Source organism: Podarcis tiliguerta (genome assembly GCF_965153285.1).
Source record: "Podarcis tiliguerta genome assembly, chromosome: 2".
In the NCBI taxonomy this organism is placed as follows: Eukaryota; Metazoa; Chordata; class Lepidosauria; order Squamata; family Lacertidae; genus Podarcis; species Podarcis tiliguerta.
Genome location: NC_139535.1, coordinates 88,647,288 through 88,666,150, shown reverse-complemented (window position 1 = coordinate 88,666,150; position 18,863 = coordinate 88,647,288). Strand labels below are relative to the sequence as shown.

The 18,863-nt window shown below is 46.4% G+C and overlaps 1 protein-coding gene and 1 long non-coding RNA gene across 5 annotated transcripts in view; one reads left to right on the top strand and one right to left on the bottom strand.

The window, feature by feature from the left end:
* Positions 1 to 18,863, bottom strand: part of CASKIN2 (CASK interacting protein 2) — a 100,556-nt gene that overhangs the window by 51,192 nt on the left and 30,501 nt on the right. The window lies entirely within an intron of this gene.
* On the top strand, positions 10,306 to 18,252 carry LOC310672576. Its single transcript, XR_014508665.1, has 2 exons — positions 10,306 to 10,656; positions 12,100 to 18,252. It is a non-coding gene; the product is annotated as an uncharacterized lncRNA (long non-coding RNA).

Genomic DNA, 18,863 nt, shown 5'->3' with positions numbered 1-18,863 from the left:
GCTCTGGCCTTGCTAGCTAGGGGTGATGGGAGTTGTAGTTCAACAACATCTGGGGACCCACAGGTTGAGAAAGGCTGATCTAGGATTTCCTCTTCTGAGCAGGTTAGAGGGAACCTGTGGCTCTACAGATGTTGTTAGACTGCATCTCCCATCAACACCAGCCAACAGGGCCACAAACCAACAAATACCTGGAGGGCTGCAGGTTCCTCCATTCCTATCTTAAACCGCACCCAGGGCTTGTGTGTTTCCTCCTCTTTCAATTTATTTGCCTACTCCCCAGCCTGGGATGATAGTGAGCAGAACATTGGTTCTGCCGGTGCAACATTGATGCTGCTGGTGCAACACATCCTGTTTGGAATAGCTCCCAACCATGCATGCTTGATCAGTGGCGTAGCGTGGGGGGTGCAGGGGGGCCCGGCCGCACCGGGCGCAACATCTGGGGGTTAGGGTTAGGGGGCGCAAATCCACAGGTTAGGGGGCGCAAATTACTTGCCTTGCCCCGGGTGCTGACAACCCACGCTACGCCACTGTGTTTGATACATGCTTCTAAACACAACAGGAGAGGGCTCCAGAGAGAGGCAGGCGGCATTTCTCCAGCATTCCTGCAACGTGGGGTGTTACAAGTGGATGTCTGAAAAACTGAAAATCTTAAGTTTCTTATTTTTTACATCAAAAGAATCAAGCTAGTGCACAACTTAAACCACACAGGAAGGACTGCAGATACAGGAGTTTGCAGGCTTGGTCCTAGATTGGTCCCTACTCCTAATTGAGTATGTGCATGGATGCCTTGCTTTCTAAAACTGTTGGGTCCTGATAGTGCAGTCACAGTGTCCCATGGTGCTGCCAATTATCTTGCTCCCTAAACATCTAGCCCAGCCTTTGGAAACCTGGCACACATATACAGGTATGTATGTTTCTCAATGATGCTCATGGGCTCTGAACTGTCAGGGACTGACCAGGAACAAGACCTTGGGGCTGTAGTGGATAGCTCAGTAAAGATGCTGACCCAGTGTGTGGCAGCTGTGAATAAGGCCAATGCCAGGCCCGGCACCACGGGGAATGGATTGGAAATAAAACTCAATTCCTTTATGCTTCAAATGTCTGGTATAAAGGTCTATTTTCTAAGTTAGTTGGGTTCCAAGCTAAGTTCCTTCGGTTCCTACTTCAGGTCCCAAACTGTGTCCCTAATTCAATTTTTTGTTGGAAACAGGTGAATGCCCACTCCCCATTAAAGCGTGGTGGGCTGCCTTGAAATACTGGCTAAAGATCTCAGTATTTGGCCTGGGAAAGGGATTACTTTTACATCTAACCAATCAGGAGTGAATCAGCTCATGGTCAAAAACTATGGCCCGAAAAGCCTCCTCGATTGGTCTTTCACTATCCTTTTTACACCATCTGGGTTATGAGATTGCCCTTAAATCCCTGAGGCAGAGGTAATGGGATATCTCACACAGAAATCTTCGCTCTAGATCTTATGTAACCCGTGGACCGTTTGCATCTGGAATCCACTATGGATTCCATTATACAAACTTGTGGCCTGACAGCAGTTGAATTACAGTTCTGTGCAGTTCTGGCTGTCTCAGTATCAACAATGATATTACAGAGCTGGGACAGGTTCAGAGAAGGGCAACCAAAATTATCAAGGGGGTGGATTTTGGAGTAACTTCCCTATGAGGAAAGGTCGCAACTTTCAGGGCTTGTTATAAGTTTGCATTCAGGCAGCCCCAGCTTCAACCTCAGGCATTTACGGATAGGATGGGAGAGTCTCCTGCCTGAGAGCAAGATTCAACAAATCTGTTGCATGTGTGGAACAAGGTCTGCTCACGCAATATGATTTTACCCTCCCCACTAAATCTTCTCTGGAGGGTTGGGGTGAAACCCAGAACGGGTTTAGGGGTTGCACGGGAAGAGGGGCGTGAGGGAAGTCCCGTTGTGTGAGTAGACCTCATTCCCTTTGCTACTGCTACGTTGAATTCGACCCTGAACCCCTGGGGAGCTGAGCTGCTGCCAGCCAGAAAATACGGGGCTAGATGGACCATTGATCTCACTCTGTATAAGGCAGCTTCTTGGGTTACTGTGCATTTACCAACAGAACAGTCTGAGCTGTTGCTGGCTTGCATGTCTATGGAGCAGCAGAGACAGTGCCAGCTGCCAGGAAGCAGTTAATACTAAAGGTGGCATGAGAAAGGGCACGTGCCTTCGCCAATGACCTTTACGAGTACAAACTACTCCAGCTCACACAAGCTCTGGGCAAACACACAGGATGGGGGCGGGGGGGGGGGGAGGAGGGAAACGGTTTCAATCTTGCTCAGGACATACCTGCAGCTGCGTGCCGCTTGTCCACAGCTAGAGGTGTGGGAAACAAGGCTTGAAAAGAAGCAGTTCGTCACAACTGCAGCACAACCTTATTCCCATGCTCCCCAACCCCTACCCCATATCTCCAGGAGAATCTGGACTGCCACCACCTCAGGGCTACAGTAATTCAACCATAAATCTGCACACTTAACCAGTTCAATAAACACAGATTGAGGCTTGATTTCAGAAGGAGCTTTGATCGGGGGTGTTCAGTGCTGATGGAAGGGGCTGTAAAGGCACTGTGCGTTTTCTTGATCCAGCAAGGCCTTGTTTGAGCTAATTCCACCACCACCCCTCTTCTCCCTGACCCAGCTCCCACAACAAAGAGATCTGCCCATATTTAGTCAGAGGCAACCGTTAATTAAGCATGCTCAAATATCAACTGCGATGAGATACTGCAATATTTACTTTAATTACATAATTAATTAATTGCTCAAAGGCAAGGCAGCATTGCAGAACGTCTCATTACAGTACTTTGAGGTTGCTGCAGGTGTGCACAAGAGGACGGGGGGGGTGACGTGGTGGGGGGGGATAAGAAAGACGTTAAGAAAACGACGCTCTTAATCAAACGCTGGTTGCAGAAATGGCAAGACAGCGCTAAGTAAAGAAACGGACCTTACACGATGGAGAACGCCAAATCAAATATTTGACGAAAGAAAAACCATTGAGTATATTGTGTTGAGCAAGTGATCAGCTTACCCTGTTCTGACAAACAGAGACGCCCCCTCTCTCCCTCCACACACCAGTTTGTAAAGCGGTAGGACTGGGAGACCAGGATCCAAATCTGTGTTCGGCCATGAAACCCACTGGGGGGACCCTGGGCCAGTCACCGTCACTCAGCCTAACCTACCTCACAAGGTTGTTCTGAGGATAAAACAGGGAGGAAGACAATTATTCCCATCATCCTGAGCTCCTTGGAGGAAAGGCAGGGTATAGATGAATGAGTTGGTGTCATTCATAACATCCGGAAGGCACCAGATTGGTCTCCGCGGACATTATAAGCGAAAGGAGAATTACACAATGACTGGATTCTCTAGAAACGCACACAGACATTCCCTGCTTATGTTTCACTTAAACTTGTTGACGGTTGGACATGCTCATCCGTAAATCCAAACTGTTTGCATTCCAGGATGCTGTGATCATATGGAGATGGAGATGCCCAGAGCATGCTGTGCAGATTGGCTGCTCCTACCCACTGTCTATCAGACTATTGATATAATGGCATGTAAAGAGGAAGGATGCCCTATATAGGATCATATTTTAGAGTTAAGCAGAGACCTGCATTTCCATCTTTAGGGCCATACCTTTGTCCATGCACCTAAACAGGACAACAAACTGAATGCTTTGCTTTTGTGAACATAGTTACGGTTCTGGCTCGTGCACTGCAATTCCCATTCCCTCCTGGCCCGAAATATTTACATAAGCCATAATCCGTATAACTATATTTCACAAATGATTTATGAGCATGGAAGGGTTTGCTCTCCACTGTCTGGGCTTTGGAAAGTCCTGGGGAAGGAGGAGTGGTTGGCTTTATTGGAGGTACACACATAGAACATTTCTAGGCTTCGGAAAGGATGTGATGTTAATGGGTGATTCCTGTTTCCCCTTCAGCTTTCATGGAGGGATGGGACCAGTCAAACCGAATCAAGTTTGTAAAGAGATGAAGGGGGGGAAAGCCGACAGATGCCGGCAGGCTGTTCCATGCTGTTCAGTCTCCATCAGCACCTTCTGCAAAGCCTAATAATTGTGAAGGAGAGGGAGGGAATGTAGTGTGGAAATAGATTATGATGGTGTGTGTGTCCCACTCCTCTCAGATGCCAAAAGAATATTGGGAAATCATCTGGATCTTAAGCAGCCCAGCCATCTACCTCCCTCCACAGGGAGCGATGGGCAACTTAGATCTCAAAGCAGGACAGGAAGGAACATCCAGGTCTTTTCAAACAAAGTTACGGCACAGGCAAGAGAGAACAATGGAAGGAAAGAGGAGCTGGAAAGTCAGACTACACTTAGACAGGAACAGGGGACGGCACACCCTGCCCCCACTGAAGGAGTATGTTCTATTATCGGTTCAGGACAGAGGGTGCAGCTCCCCAGCAGGAAGGGATCACAAGAGAGTCACTGTTGTAATGGGCAGCAAGGCCTAGGGCAGCACAACCGCTGGGGAAGACGGTCACACAGATCACAGCTTCTTCCAGACTGCCAGCATTTTGGTGAGGGATTCAACTGCATACGAGTACTTTAGGTTTGTAAATGATTTAAGTGTTCTGACACCCTAGCGCAGGAAATCTGCTTTTTTATGTTTGCAGTTTGGAAAGTGACAGGGAAATGCATTGAAAAGTATGGAATGGTTCACGATCAGCTTCACAATCTGTCCTTCCAGTGAGCGCTCAGGGCTGATTTCCTTCAGAATGGATAGGTTTGATCTTCTTGCAGTCCATGGGACTCTCAAGAGTCTCCTCCAGCACCACAATTCAAAAGCATCAATTCTTCAGCCTTCTTTATGGTCCAGCTCTCACTTCCATCTCAGTTAGGAATGCTTAAACATGAGAACGGCTGCGTACACACCATACACTTAAAGCACATTTAAAGACGCCCACCCAAATAATTCTGGGGAGTTTAGTTAATTGGGCTGGGAATTATAGCTGTGTGAGATAGAAACTGCAGTTCCCAGGATTTGGGGATGGGCAAGGAATTTCCTTTAAATGTTTGGTGTGTACGCAGCCAAAATCTGTGTTCAGTTTCAGTCTAAGACATCAAACTTGAAACAAAACACAACAGCTCAATATGGGCTAGGTAGCATATATAAGACACCTAACATGGTTCAGAAAAAATAAGCTCTTTGCCAAAGTGCTGTGGTTAAACTGCTTCCGATAAATCTAACTCCACAAATCTGGTCAGGTTACATTCATGTCTCTGCTGTGAGTGCTGAGGAGACTGCTAACTAACTACAATGGAGGAAGCAATGCAGCTACTGCGGCAAGCCTCCCGAATCCTAGGAGGCATTCACAAAACCACACAGCACAGACAATTTACATCTCAACACATTTTGATCATTCTTTTGTTCATACAATTACAAAGGATGAAAAATAGGCTTCTATGGCTTCCAACAGCGTGCGAAGGGGGAGGTGGCGATTCTAAACTGCGCCAAACGCGATGAATTAATAAATCTGGTGAAAGACACAGGATTGGAACCTTAGCTAGTTGAATTTGGATCCTGCTGAAATCAAATTTAAGTTCCCTTTGATTTCAATGGAAGCTAAAATTCAACAAGCTTGGTCTGGATCCATTGCAAAAGTCAATATAGGATTGTGAAAAGGTTGCCCAAAGTGTTCATCGCAAGTAAATCATATTGAAATCAATGGGGCTTACTCTCAAGTAAGGAGAACTGAAACATCAGTTATGCTGACTGATACGAAAAGAATACTTAAAAATGTGATCTCACATGTGTCTACTTGGAAGTAAGACCCTCAAGTTCAATGCGAATTATTCCCAGATAACTGTATAGAGGACTGCAGCCTAACTATATCAAAGGGATAACTAAGGATACAAAAGACCCCTTTAAATATGGGGCGGCAATTTTGAATAAATAGATTGTAAAGAGATATTTGTCGTCAATTAATTCAGAATAAACAAGCAAGATCTTGCCATTTTGCCTCTAATTCTTCAGATCAGAGCAGACAACCTACAATCTGTCTTTTCAGGTAATCCTGGATTTAGCCATGTGTGTGGCTGACATAGCAGAGGGATACTGAATAAGTAGCGGAAGAGGGCATAAAAAGTATGATCAGTAAAGGGCATCATTTTCAGATTCTGTGATATCAGTCACTGGTAGAGAAACCCACAGAAACAGGTGGACCAGTGTGGACTAGGAGAATAACTGAACTTTGCGGCTTGCAGGCTTGGAAAGCTTGACTTTGAAGGCTTTTCTAAAGGCATTTTCAGACTTTAAATAATGATGATGATGACTCTTTAATATATCACTAGCCTTCATACCATCCAAGTACCAACAGTACAGTCGTACTTTGGTTCTGGAATGCCTTGCGACTTGAATGTTTTGACTCCCAAACATCGCAAACTTGGAAGTGAGTGTTCCGGTTTGCAAACGTTTTTTGGAAGCTGAATGTCTGATTCAGCTTCCGGTTGAGTGCAGGAAGCTCCTGCAGCCTATTGAAAGCCGTGCCTTGGTTTTCGAATGTTTTCGGAAGTCAAAATGATTTCTGGAACGGATTCCGTTAAGAACCAAGGTACGACTTTACTGTACTCCAAGTAAACAAAATGGAGGCAGAGTCCTGCTACTGCTGCTCTGGGTAATATGTATTCCAGTGCTGCAAACAGAAAATGCTCATTAGTCTCTGAAAGAGGGCTGGGTGGGGCGAAAAACATTTGGCAGAAAGGCAGGGCAACAGATATCCCAAACTGGCACTACTGACTGTGTGTATTAGTGAGATTTATGTCGTCATAGCCATGATGTTATGGATACTAGACAATAGGTGCTTACGACCTTTAGCACAACTACCATCCACAACGTACTTACATTCACAATAGTCATATCAGTATGGAGAAGGGAGCAATTGCATTTCACCAATATTGAAGTCTGGGTGCAGATAAAAATGTGATTCCGCTAAAAGGTGTTGTAAACAACAACTCATTGCTGCCTAATGTGGTGGGGGGATCTGGAGGGATCCAAAGTCAATTGCTCACATCGTAATCCTCTGCATTTAATTCTAAGCTAGCAGTTGAAAGACGTTTTCATACTGACATTACATCTTGAGAGATACTATGAACTTGGCAAGCTGTCTCCCACCCATAAAGGAAGATTCTTGGCTCCTAGGTGGATCTCATCAGGAAGAGGGGAAGTCTGTGCTTCTCCTGGAGACGGAAATCTATCCATTCCCCACCCTAACATGGAAACAGCTGGGGAAGTCATCAGATGGGGGTGTAAGGAGGGGTGGCAGGAGAGGAATCAAGCCGTTCCTTCAGAGATATAGAAAGCTCCTTTCCCAGCTGGCAAGGAAACATGTTACCGGTCTATGAAGTCATCAACATTTCTTCTGGGATCTGACTGTTCCGCTCTCCAGGATGCGAGATCAGCAGCGTTTTATTTACACAAGGAAGAGGTGGAGCCATGTCCATTTCCTCCATCCTTCCGAAAGGACAGGACACCTCCCAGGAGGAACTGAGATGCATGTGATATGGAGGAGAGGACCTGGTTTCAGTAGCTAGACTCTCTCCCAGCATTGTCCACAGTGGCTCCTTTCAAACCACGCGGAATATTTCATGGGATGTATATGTTGGAAGCTTCCTGCTAGTCACACAGCTATTCCGAGCCAAGCTTATATCTCAGTAAAATAACAGGGCAAGAGAAAGCCCTAAACACCTTGGGAATAAATAATGCACCTAGCACCGGTTTCCAGGGCAATATACAGGTGCCTCCTTACATAATATGGAAGTCCCTGTATCTTGACATCTGGGAGGATTACTGTTTTTGGCTAAGCACGAGGCAAGCAGGCAGAAAGTGGCTCTGCACACTGATTTGCAACACTTTGCTTTAAGGACATAGGAAGAGCCTGCTGGATCAGGCCAATGGCCCATCTAGTCCAGTATCCTGTTCTCACAGGGGCCAACCAGATGCCTGTTGGAAGCCTGCAAGCACGACCCAAGCACAAGAGCACTCTCTCGCACTGTGGTTTCCAGCAACTGGCATTTACTGCCTCTGACCGTGTAGCCACTATGGCTAGTAGCCATTGATAGCTTTCTCCTCCATTTCCCTCCTCTTCCAAGCTCTCTTTCCATGGTTATACACATATGACCAAAAGCGCCTCAAGAGATCTCTGCGAGCCCCAACCAGCCCTCTATGCAGATACACGCTCAGATTAATTTGGAGCGCATGGCCTTCCAACCACCATGAAGGCACAGAATCCTCTTCTGGAGTGGATGAGAATGGCAGACACTTGCAGAGGACACCAGGCAGAAGTGAGGCATCTTCCTGTCGCAGGACATGCTGGAGGGATGGAAGCAGCAGCCAGGGGCTGCAGGACAGAGTGGTGTGAACCTTGCGGCCTATCCTGCCATCACCTCAACCAACCTACTGCCCTCGGGGCCATCGAAGGACGCTGTGCCGCTGCCAACGCTGATTCATCTGCCAGGCTAGTTGGCAAGGAAGGGTGTGTGTGTGTGATCATCTTGTGCTTCGCCTCAGGCAGCAAAACATCTTGTCTTGCTCTGTACTGGATCCAAAGTTTGGGGCTCCCCAGGAAACCTAGTGTTAATGCCGTTAGCCCCTCCATCTTTACCTCAGGTTGTATACACAGCCGTGCCTTCGTTCTGGAACGCCTTGCAACTCGAACGTTTTGGCTCCTGAATGCCGCAAACCCAGAAGTGAGCGTTCTGGTTTGTGAACATTTTTTGGAAGCCGAACGTCCGATGCAGCTTCCGACTGAGTGCAGGAAGCTCCTGCAGCCAATCAACAGCTGTGCTTTGGTTTCCGAACGTTGAACAGATTCCGTTCGAGGACCAAGGTACGACTGCATGCGTACAGAAAACTGAATATCCTAAAGATATATATATCCTTTCATTTCAAGGAAACCAAACCCTGGGTAAGAACTGGAACTCCTCGAGTTTCTCACCACTCGTTTATTGGGGTGCATGCAGCATGACTATTACTGCTATTAATAATAATTAATATTATAGCACAGCAGCAACAATTATAGCCACCACACCATGTTTGTAGGAAGAGAGTTAGGCCCATCAGGCATGGCCCACAACCTGCTTGCACAGGCCTAGATTAGAATATTCCAGGTTCCTTTTGATGTAGAAAGGATTCCCTCAGAAGAGCATAAGACTCTTAATCTCAGGATAGTGGGTTCGAGCTCCACATTGGGCAAAAGATTCCTGCATTGCAGGGGGTTGGACTAGATCAGTGTTTTTCAACCTTTTTTAGGCAAAGGCACACTTGTTTCATGAAAAAAATCACGAGGCACACCACCATTAGAAAATGTTAAAAAAATTAACTCTGTGCCTATATAGACTATATATAAAGTAATTCTCTTGAATAGGAATCAAATAAACACAAAGAAAGTATTTTATAATTACTTTATTATGAAATAGTAAGTAAACAGAAATATGAAAAATTATAAAATACTTTATTCAGTGCGCAACCTGGGCCTGTTTGGCTGAACACAAAGCTGATATTCTGGCTGGAATCGAAGAAAGACACACACGTAACTCTTCGTCAACAGCTCTCAGTCTCTCTCTGTATTTAGTTTTTATAGCAATCATGCTTGAAAAGCTCATCTCACACAGATATGTAGTGGAAAATGGGAGCAATGTCAAAATAGCTTTGTTTGCCAGAAGGGGGAACTCCTTGGCAGTATCCAACCCAAAACTGTCCAAAGGTAGATCAGCAAATCTTAGCTTGAAACCACGATTTTGTCTCAGTTCAGTTCCTCCTGCTCCTGTAAAGTCATGTCCTTTCCACCAACTGATGCTGAGCTATAAGGGTCCCTAATCCAGTCAAGGCATTCAGTGGAGACTGAAGAGAAATAAAATGAAAACTTCTCCGGTCCTCCTGGTGACTCGCGTCGCGACGTCTTCTTCTCTCTGCTGCTGCGCACACTGTGCTCGGGCGGGAAGGAAGTCGGAAGATGATGTCCTACTGTGATAGGTCCAGGCTGGAGTCTGGACCAATCACAGCCCGGACATCAGAAAAGTAGAGGGTGTCCCCCTGAGGAGCGCCAATCGGCGCCCCTGCTGGCCGAGGGTGGGGTCAAAAACCCCCCACACCCCATACCCAGGACACAGTCCAGCGGCCGCCTAGTGGGCGAAAAATTGAATTTTTTAATAAAAAAAATATCTTTCGATTTTTTCAATTTTTCCCACGGCACATCAGGCAACATCTCGCGGCACACTAGTGTGCCGTGCAACAGTGGTTGAAAAACACTGGACTAGATAACTCTCATGGTCCCTTCCAATCCTATTATTCTATGGCCCTGGCTGAAAGCAAATTTAGGTATAGGGGGGCAGACAAATGTAACTGATTAATTAATAATTCCAAGAAACTTGGTTTCGATTTGCCACGTGGTTTTGCTGAGCACATGCGACCCAATAATGTGTGTCTCCCAACACAAGGCCTTCTGAGGCATATTCTGATAGTTCAGTGAAACAACCATGAGGGTGATTTGGGTGGGGTGGGGAGAAGAGGCAATGATGTAGGAAGGATCAGCACAGCCACAAAGAAGATGAATACATGGGGAGAGTGGTGATGTCACACTCCACCCCACGTTACCATGACTTTCCAAGCGGGTGAGACGGCAAACAGTTACAATGGAGCAGGCCCACACAATGGCTGCAATCATGGCCGCTGCGGCTAAGCTTATAAATATGCAATTATGCTGAATGTGAATCGGCCTTTAAGCAAAGCATTTTGAGATTCACGAGCACACTCAAGTGTCAGTGTCCTTTCTGATCAAGCTTGAAATGTGAGGGCCGGGGTGACGGCTAAATGACCCCCCGAAGGGACGTGTTTATGAAACATCAGAGACCCTGAGGTTTAAGGCGCGTGAGGTAAAGTGAGGTCCCATGATGGAGCTTGGCGGTAGCGCCAGCCTGTTCATGTGTCCCTGAACTAGAAGTCAAAACGAGCGCATGACATATTAATGAAATCCACAGAGGATGCCGCTGACCACGGTTGGTTTTCGGGGACACCAGTGTGGGCAGAGAAAATAATGCACAGGGACTTAAGAGAGATTAGGAGAATGAGCAGAGAGAATAAACAAAAAGCAGATTCAACTTGGAAAATTGCAAACTACAGCATCTGGGGAAAAGTTAATCCGCTGGGCGGATATTGAACTGAGGGAGAGAGACCTTGGAAGCAGAATGCAGAGGGAGAAGCAGACGCTAAGCTAGGACTATGTGATGCAATAAAGCAAGAGTTGTTTAAAGGGGGGGGGCTAATAAAATGGTGAACTTGTATATGCCTCTGTGTCTACTGTTATCAGACGCAGGGTGACCAGGTAGCCTGCTGTACATGGGACAGTTTTTTGAAGGTCTATCCAGCCCAATTCTGGAAATTAATTGCAGAAATGAGTGCCTGGAGAGGCTAAAGGAAAGAAACTACCTATATTTATTTAATTTACTTAAAGATGTAATTTAGCATTACAGATGCTGGGGACCATTCAGTTCAATATTATGCTAACAATCTACACACAATGTCTTAGGCTGGGCAAATATGTCTGCAAGTGACATTTAGAGAGATTGCAGGGAGTTCCCTCACTATATTCAGTGTATATCTTTCTTTCTGGAGTCAAGCTCAGGGTGGTGGAAGAAAGGTAAATAACAGCCCGGCTAGATTAGTTCAAAGGCCCATCTTGCCCAGCCCTCTGTTCTCATAGCACCCAACGAGATGCCAATGGGAATCTCGCAAGCAGAACCTGAGGGCAACAACACCTTCCCCACTTGCAGCAAAAAGCCCATGTGATACACACATCCCAAATCCATGGTGCAGTTTTGCCAATTGTTTTTCAAATGTTACCTTAATTCTTTTTTTTTTCTTTTAATCAAGGATTAACTTATACATAGATAAACTAAGCGTGGCAGGAAAAAAATTTTTTTGGGTCCTACTCATGTGCCGAAAACCAATCTGAGCATAAAACGGAGCAATTTGATGCTGACTCATTTTGAATTCACCGCTCATTCAGAGCCAATGTTATGTTTAGCTATCCTTAAGTACTTATTCTTTGCTTGTAGAAACACAGGACTGGCCAAACTGGGAAAGCATGCAGTGCATATGAGAAACCGCAATTCAAGAGAGCCTGTGGCGTTCAGCGATCCTGACTCCTGGAACAGTGCCTGTCTTTATGTCTAAATGAGATATGACAAAAGGGAATAGTAATATAATAATAAAGGGGAGGGGGAGTGGAAAAGCTTGTTCAGCAGGCCGTAAGAATTGCTATTCTTCTGCTTTCTCCCCCTTTCTTTCCCAGTTCTTGGAAATTTCTGAAAACCAAGAGTAAACCCAGGGGTGGGATAATAATGAGTTGTCTGGGGTTGCGAAGGTAAACCTTGAGTTGCTGATCCTATCTGGCAGCGTTGCTTACCGCTGGGATTGTAAGTCTTTAAAAATGCTACACAGATGCTGGTCTTGAACTTTGACCCAAACAAGAAGCTTATCCTCCAGACAACTGGTACAGTTCAGAAATGTGTAGCAAAAAATCTGGAGGGCCCACACCTCCTCCAGTTGCTGGAAAGAATTGGAAGGACTTGTGCACTGCTCTCGGACACATTTTTGTTGTTGTTCGTGATGAGATTTCTTCAGGAAAGGGCTATTCATAGCGAAGTTGGTTGAGTGGATATCATCAACATGAGGGCTTTCAGATGTTTTGGACTTCATCTCCCATAAGCCCCAGCTAGCACAGTTGTAGTCCAGAACACCCCAAAGATGCTAGGATGGTGAAGTTTGTTGTTGGGGAGAAGAAGAAGAGTTTGGATTTGATATCCCACTTTATCACTACCCGAAGGAGTCTCAAAGTGGCTAACATTCTCCTTTCCCTTCCTTCCCCACAACAAACACTCTGTGAGGTGAGTGGGGCTGAGAGACTTCAGAGAAGTGTGACTGGCCCAAGGTCACCCAGCAGCTGCATGTGGAGGAGCGGAGACGCAAACCAGGTTCACCAGATTATGAGTCTACCGCTCTTAACCACTACACCACGCTGGCTCTCCAAGAGGCCTATTTTTACCACACTCCTTTCAGCCTTCCTTGCTCACACTGTTCCCACACGCCTCCATTATCAGCAACAGCATCGTTCATAAATGATGCTTCCAGCCGCCATGTCTGCTCCCTTAGACTTTGTCATTCTGGCCATTTCACATTATTCACCCCTGAAAAGGCCGACAGGAGTCTGCCATACGTTCCTCTGACTTTCCGTGCAGAGGAACGGTGTCCCTCGAGATGTAGTGGACTCTCCTTCCCTGGAGGTTTTTAAGCAGAGGCTGGATGGTCATCTGTCATGGTGCTTTAGCTGAGATTCCTGCATTGCAGGGGGTTGGACTAGATGACCCTTGGGGTCCCTTTCCAACTTTACAATTCTATGCTGGCTCAGGAAAAGGACCTGACAGAAGATGTCAGGTTCAATCTTTGGAGGTCTTCAGACGGGGCTGAGGAAAGCTCCTGCCGGAAACCCTAGAGAGCTGCTGGCAGTCAGAGTAGACAATATTGAGCTAAATGGACCAAAGCCTAACTTGGTATAAGGCAGCTTTCCCATGTACACATCTAGGTAGGGCTTTTCACAACAGAAGTCTTTTCCCCAGTCCTCCAAGAGAGCACTGAGCACTAAAACATGTGACTTATTGCATATCTCACCTCTGTGGTTTTGCAGGAATGGGAAGTGGAATTAATGATTAGTTCGAGAATCCTTGTGAGCAATGTAAAACCTTCTAATCTAAAGAATATTAGAACTGCTTTGATGGATGCCATCACTGCCTCAAAACAGGCACCATGAATCTTATTTCTGAGGCCCTTGCTGTGAGCGAACCTGTTGCTTCAATACACTCAAAACACTGCAAGGGAAACTAACGAAAGAAGCAAGAAGACGGATCTGAATGTCTCTAACTATATACATGATTAGCCTTTAAAGAACGTGTGAGCATTACATTCGGGGCTAGAGAATTCTAAAATAATTCAGGGATGAAAGGAGGATTTAATGTCAAGTAGTTTGGGTCCCCACCCCATATCTAACAAGAGGCAACGGCAGGATTAAGAAAGTAAGTTACATATTCTCCCGTTTCAGAAAGAAACAATAAACCGTAATGCACTGTCAACATGCAGTGGAAGGAAACGCAAGAACAGGCAAGTGAAGAGCCTTCTGCATTTTGGGTTCCTCATGCACCCGAACAGGTGAAAGGAGTGTGAAGGCCCTCCCTGGGTCGTGCCCCAAGGGGAAGGCGAAAAGGGGAAGATGAAATAACAAAGGGCAAAATCACTATTCCCCTGTGATTAAGGTTGTCACGGCTTCACTGAAGGATAACACCTGCCCCTCTAAGGTGCTGAGAGGGGGCACAACTACTGTGACTCCTACTCTGTTATTGTCTTTTAGTTGATCTACTTGTCAAACTATCCCCCTTTCCGCAGCAAACAAGATGGAGTACTGTGTTTGTCCGCAATCTCTGTCTTCTGGGGAAGATCTCACCACCCCTGCCTGCAATCACCATACCTGAAATACAGGATAGCATTTGGGAAGAAAATGCTATTATCAATACCTACACTACACTTTGCCCTCTTAAGAGAGAATTTCCATAATCTATAAAGCTGACCCAACCCATTTATTAAGGGTCCTGCTCCCTGGATATGATGATGAACCTTAACTTTCACAGCTTTTGGATAACATCTTTCAATAGGTAGTGGGGCGTTTCCTAGACGCTAATGTGAAATTTTGGTTTTTCTGCCTCCTTCCACAGTCTTCATACTGCAGAAGCAGTTCTTTAGATTTATGAGAGGTATATCCTCTTGCTACATTCAGACTAAGGCTGTACGAACACTATAATTTTAAAGCACATTCTAAGCACACTTCCCCCCTCAAAAGAATTATGGGCACCGCAACCTATGCCACACAGAGTTACAACTCCCATAAACCTTTGCAAACTACAGTACGCAGAATTCTCTAAGAGAAAGGATGTTCTTTGAAGGTGCTTTAAAGGTATAATGTGTGCTGAGCCTAATGCTATGCTTGTCGCAGTTGTCGGATCCATCCCTTGTCCTGCAATCCTCTCACCCCATTTGAAACACCTGCTCTCTTGGAGGTAGGATTTATTGCCTTCCCTTTTTGTCCAGCAGCCTTTGATTTGCTGTTCCATATGCCATGATCCAAGTTGTCCATTTATGCAGAGCATGAGGACGGGCTAACAGATGTCTAGAGACCAGCTGGGGACAATAGCGAGCGCATGGGGCTTCAACAGAGTTCCCCTTTGATAGCAAAGTAGCTGACATATGCATGGGTTCGGTAGCAAAAGGGAGGAAATCAGGACTCTCGCCACCCCCACAGAACTTTTATTGCTGGTTCACAAGCAATCGTACCACTGCGGGATTGAATGAAGACAAAGGATCGTACAGGACCAAGTGGCTATGGATATCTATCCTATGGTGGTGGAGGAACCCTTCTCTCAACCAGTTTAATTGGGTTTGTCACTGGCCATTCCCAAGAATGGAGGGTGAATGCTAAAACACTCTCTCACTACCCAGTTCTAAGCAGGGAGTAAGCAACTCCATAGTAAGTACCGGCCAACACGCTTCCATGGAGTTTTCTCTCTTCCCAGCTCAGACCTGGAGAGAGGGGTTCACCTGTCCCAGCGGCCTCCACTCTTCAGCAAAGCTCAGCGCCTCTGTTTCAGATGCACGATGATGCAAGACTTGTGTATTTGAAGAGGGCTCCTCTTACATTTCAGCCTGAATTTAGGGCGAAACCCCTTTGTTCCGCTTACATGACTGGATGTGCCTGCCCATCATAAATCTCCTCAAAAGAGCGCTCCGTGTTAGTGGAGGCGCCACTGATACTCTCAAGGGGTGGGGCGGGGAGGGGGGAAAGTCTCTTGCTTTGTTGATGTTGTTGTCAGTCGCAGGGGCTCTTGGAATGGTGAGTTGGGCTGATGGACCAATATTGCCCGACTAGTGGAGTCACCCTAAGATCCCATCGACTGCAACCATTCAAGGGGTTGGGAAGAATAAATAACAAAATGTTTTGGCCTCGGCATGACTCCTGCCGCCTCCCCTGACCTGCAGCTACATTTGCTCCAAGTGAAAGGAGTTGTAGGGCTCGTCATGCAGAGACTTGCCTGGCTTTCATAGATTGCCTGCCAGGGGAACCCGATCTGTTTACAATCCAGGGGGAGTCACAGTGGCATGCTATGCGATGGATCGCCACACGCCTAGTCTAAGAGGACTGGGATATGCCGTATGGGAAAGAGACGCCCAGAGAATTTTGCCTAAGACTGACATAAGAGGCATGGGGTAGGGGCATTGTGAAGGAACAGGGCAACTGCTTGAACTTAAACTCAGGCTTACACAAGGGGAAGAAGATGAAGAAATGCTGATGGGACGAAAGAAGGCAACCCGTATTCCACAAATTCACGATAAGAGTCCTTCCTGGTCTGTATCACTTCAGATGGCAGCAGAGCAATCAAATTGTTGAACGTTCTTCAAACAAACTTCCTGAAGCTTTATCTAGCCCTCTTCCTGATATGCCAGTTTTTCCTTGCAAGGAGCTTGCCTTTCGAATTCTGTGAAGCAAACCATCTTTCTTTGTTTCTCTCTCTCTGTTCCCCTCCTTCTTCTCTGCTATGGATTTTAGATTGTGAGGTCACTGCGGGCAGATACTTGCTGGGGTTCTTATTAATATTTGTTTATGAAGCTCTAAGAAGTTCTATTTATGGTGTAAGCGGGTTGGTGGGGTTCATGCATCACCATTGCATCATGTCGACGACAGTATACTCAATAATACCCTGCAATAATATGTACAACTTTCAAGGCTATGGACTTGGAAGCCCACTTGACTGCACTAAGTTGGGAATGAACGTTGATGGGGAGCGGGTGCATGTGAGCAGAGCAAAACTGCCTCTCCCAAATGCCTGAGAAGAGCCAATGCAAAGTGACAGCCTCGGAAGGAGCCAGAGGCAATTGTCTGCTCCAACACCTGAGGAAGAGGAAAGCAACCTTTGGTGAGAAGAGATCTAACAGGAGGAAGCAGGGTATGTCCTCAGCTCCAATGCCTCTGAGCTCCAGGACGATGGCACTCCTAGAAAGGCTTGTATTTGGGGGTTAAGGGGAGCTCCAACAACCAAAAAGAGGGGGTGGGGTGGGGAAGGGAAGCTCTCTCTCAGCAACATGGTCGTTGCCCAAAGTCCGGACTTGGGTTGAAATGGGGTGGGGGTGGGGAGAGAGAAAAAGCGTCCCCAAGAACACAGCTCCATGCGGAAGCCAGCAAGTGCTGCTATATATAGACAAGGAAACAGATGCTCCAAGACACAGAGCTCTGAGGGTTATGAGGGAGAAATGGAGCATTAGCTCAGAGAACTGGCAGCCGTGTGCGAGGAAACGAGCCGCACCTTTCCTAGGGCTGAGTGAGCACTCGACAGAACACATTGCCAGGCACATGCAACTGACATGTGCAAATCGGCCACGGTGGCTCTGCGAGTTACCAGGGCGCTTGACTATAGCAGAATCGCTGCTTGGCAGTTTTCTTCTTTGCAAGGTGACCTGTTGCCAAATGGACAGTAGCTGGAGGCAACCCTTCACAGGCCTCTGGCCGAGAGCAGCAACTGGGCTTCGGCAACGGGGTCAGCTGGATTTCTGGTCACAGAGAGGCAGCAGATGGGCTGTCCAGTTCACTAAGACAGGTTCTTCAGGACCTCCAACGGCAGGGGGCTGGGATGTGGCCTGTTGACATTGCCGGAGGCAGGATTTAACTGTGAGACAACAGTATGGCAGCCAAGCCATCCCTTTACATTATGTTAAGTATTGGCATGAACCTATGGGTTAGCTTCAGTGTGGGATACACTGGAAATGGATGTCTAGTCCTCATTCAGAATTACATAGTAAATATTCCACTGCACAGCAGGCAGAAAAAGATATGCCCATAGACTGGGTATCCACCCTTTACATTTATCATCATCATCATCATCATCATTAGGCAACTGTTTCAGGTGGTAAACATGGAGTAGGAGAGGGCAGTGGCAAATAGACACCTTCCACTTGCTTGTATATAAACATCTCCCTTGGTGGTTCTGCATCCATTAGAACATCGCAGGTGAGTTTCAATCACGCTACAATGGACATATCTGAAAGGATCCTCATTGAGTACAAAGTATTTCCCAGGAAGATTAACCCTGTTTGAAGGAATGGGCGTCACAAGCCTTAAGACTGTTTGCCGTAGCTTTAAAAGGAGCCATCATGGAGTGAGGATATTAGATGGTGAATGTGCAGAGAAAGTGGAGCTGTTGTTTACGCTTTCACTACAGGAGGTACTAGTGATATTGGATAGAACTTGTATACAGCAGGTCTTTCAGAAACATCTGCTTCTCTGCCAATAGATCAGCAGGAACTTGTGGGTCTCACTGTCATGTGCTCTATGAACATTATCACCAGGAACATAGGAAGCTGCCTTCCATCAAGTCAGACCAATGGTAAATCTAGCTCAGCATTGTTGATGCTGACTGGCTAGCAGTTCTCCAGGGCTTCATGGAGATGTCCTTCCTAGTCCTACTTGGAGATGCCAGAGATCGAATCTGGGACCTTTTGCATACTCCTCTACCAAGCTACAACACTTCCTGTAGTGCAGCAGTTAAGTTCAAAAATAATATGGAATGGAGAAAGACGCATCAGTGGCAATAATCTACACAAGTCAGGTGTGGGCTAATCCTCATTTCCAAGATCTCCCTACAGTTCTGCTTAACAAGAAAAAGGAAAGCAACACGAGGGGATGTCATCTACCATTACAGAACATCCCAGTTTCTTGCACGCCTTG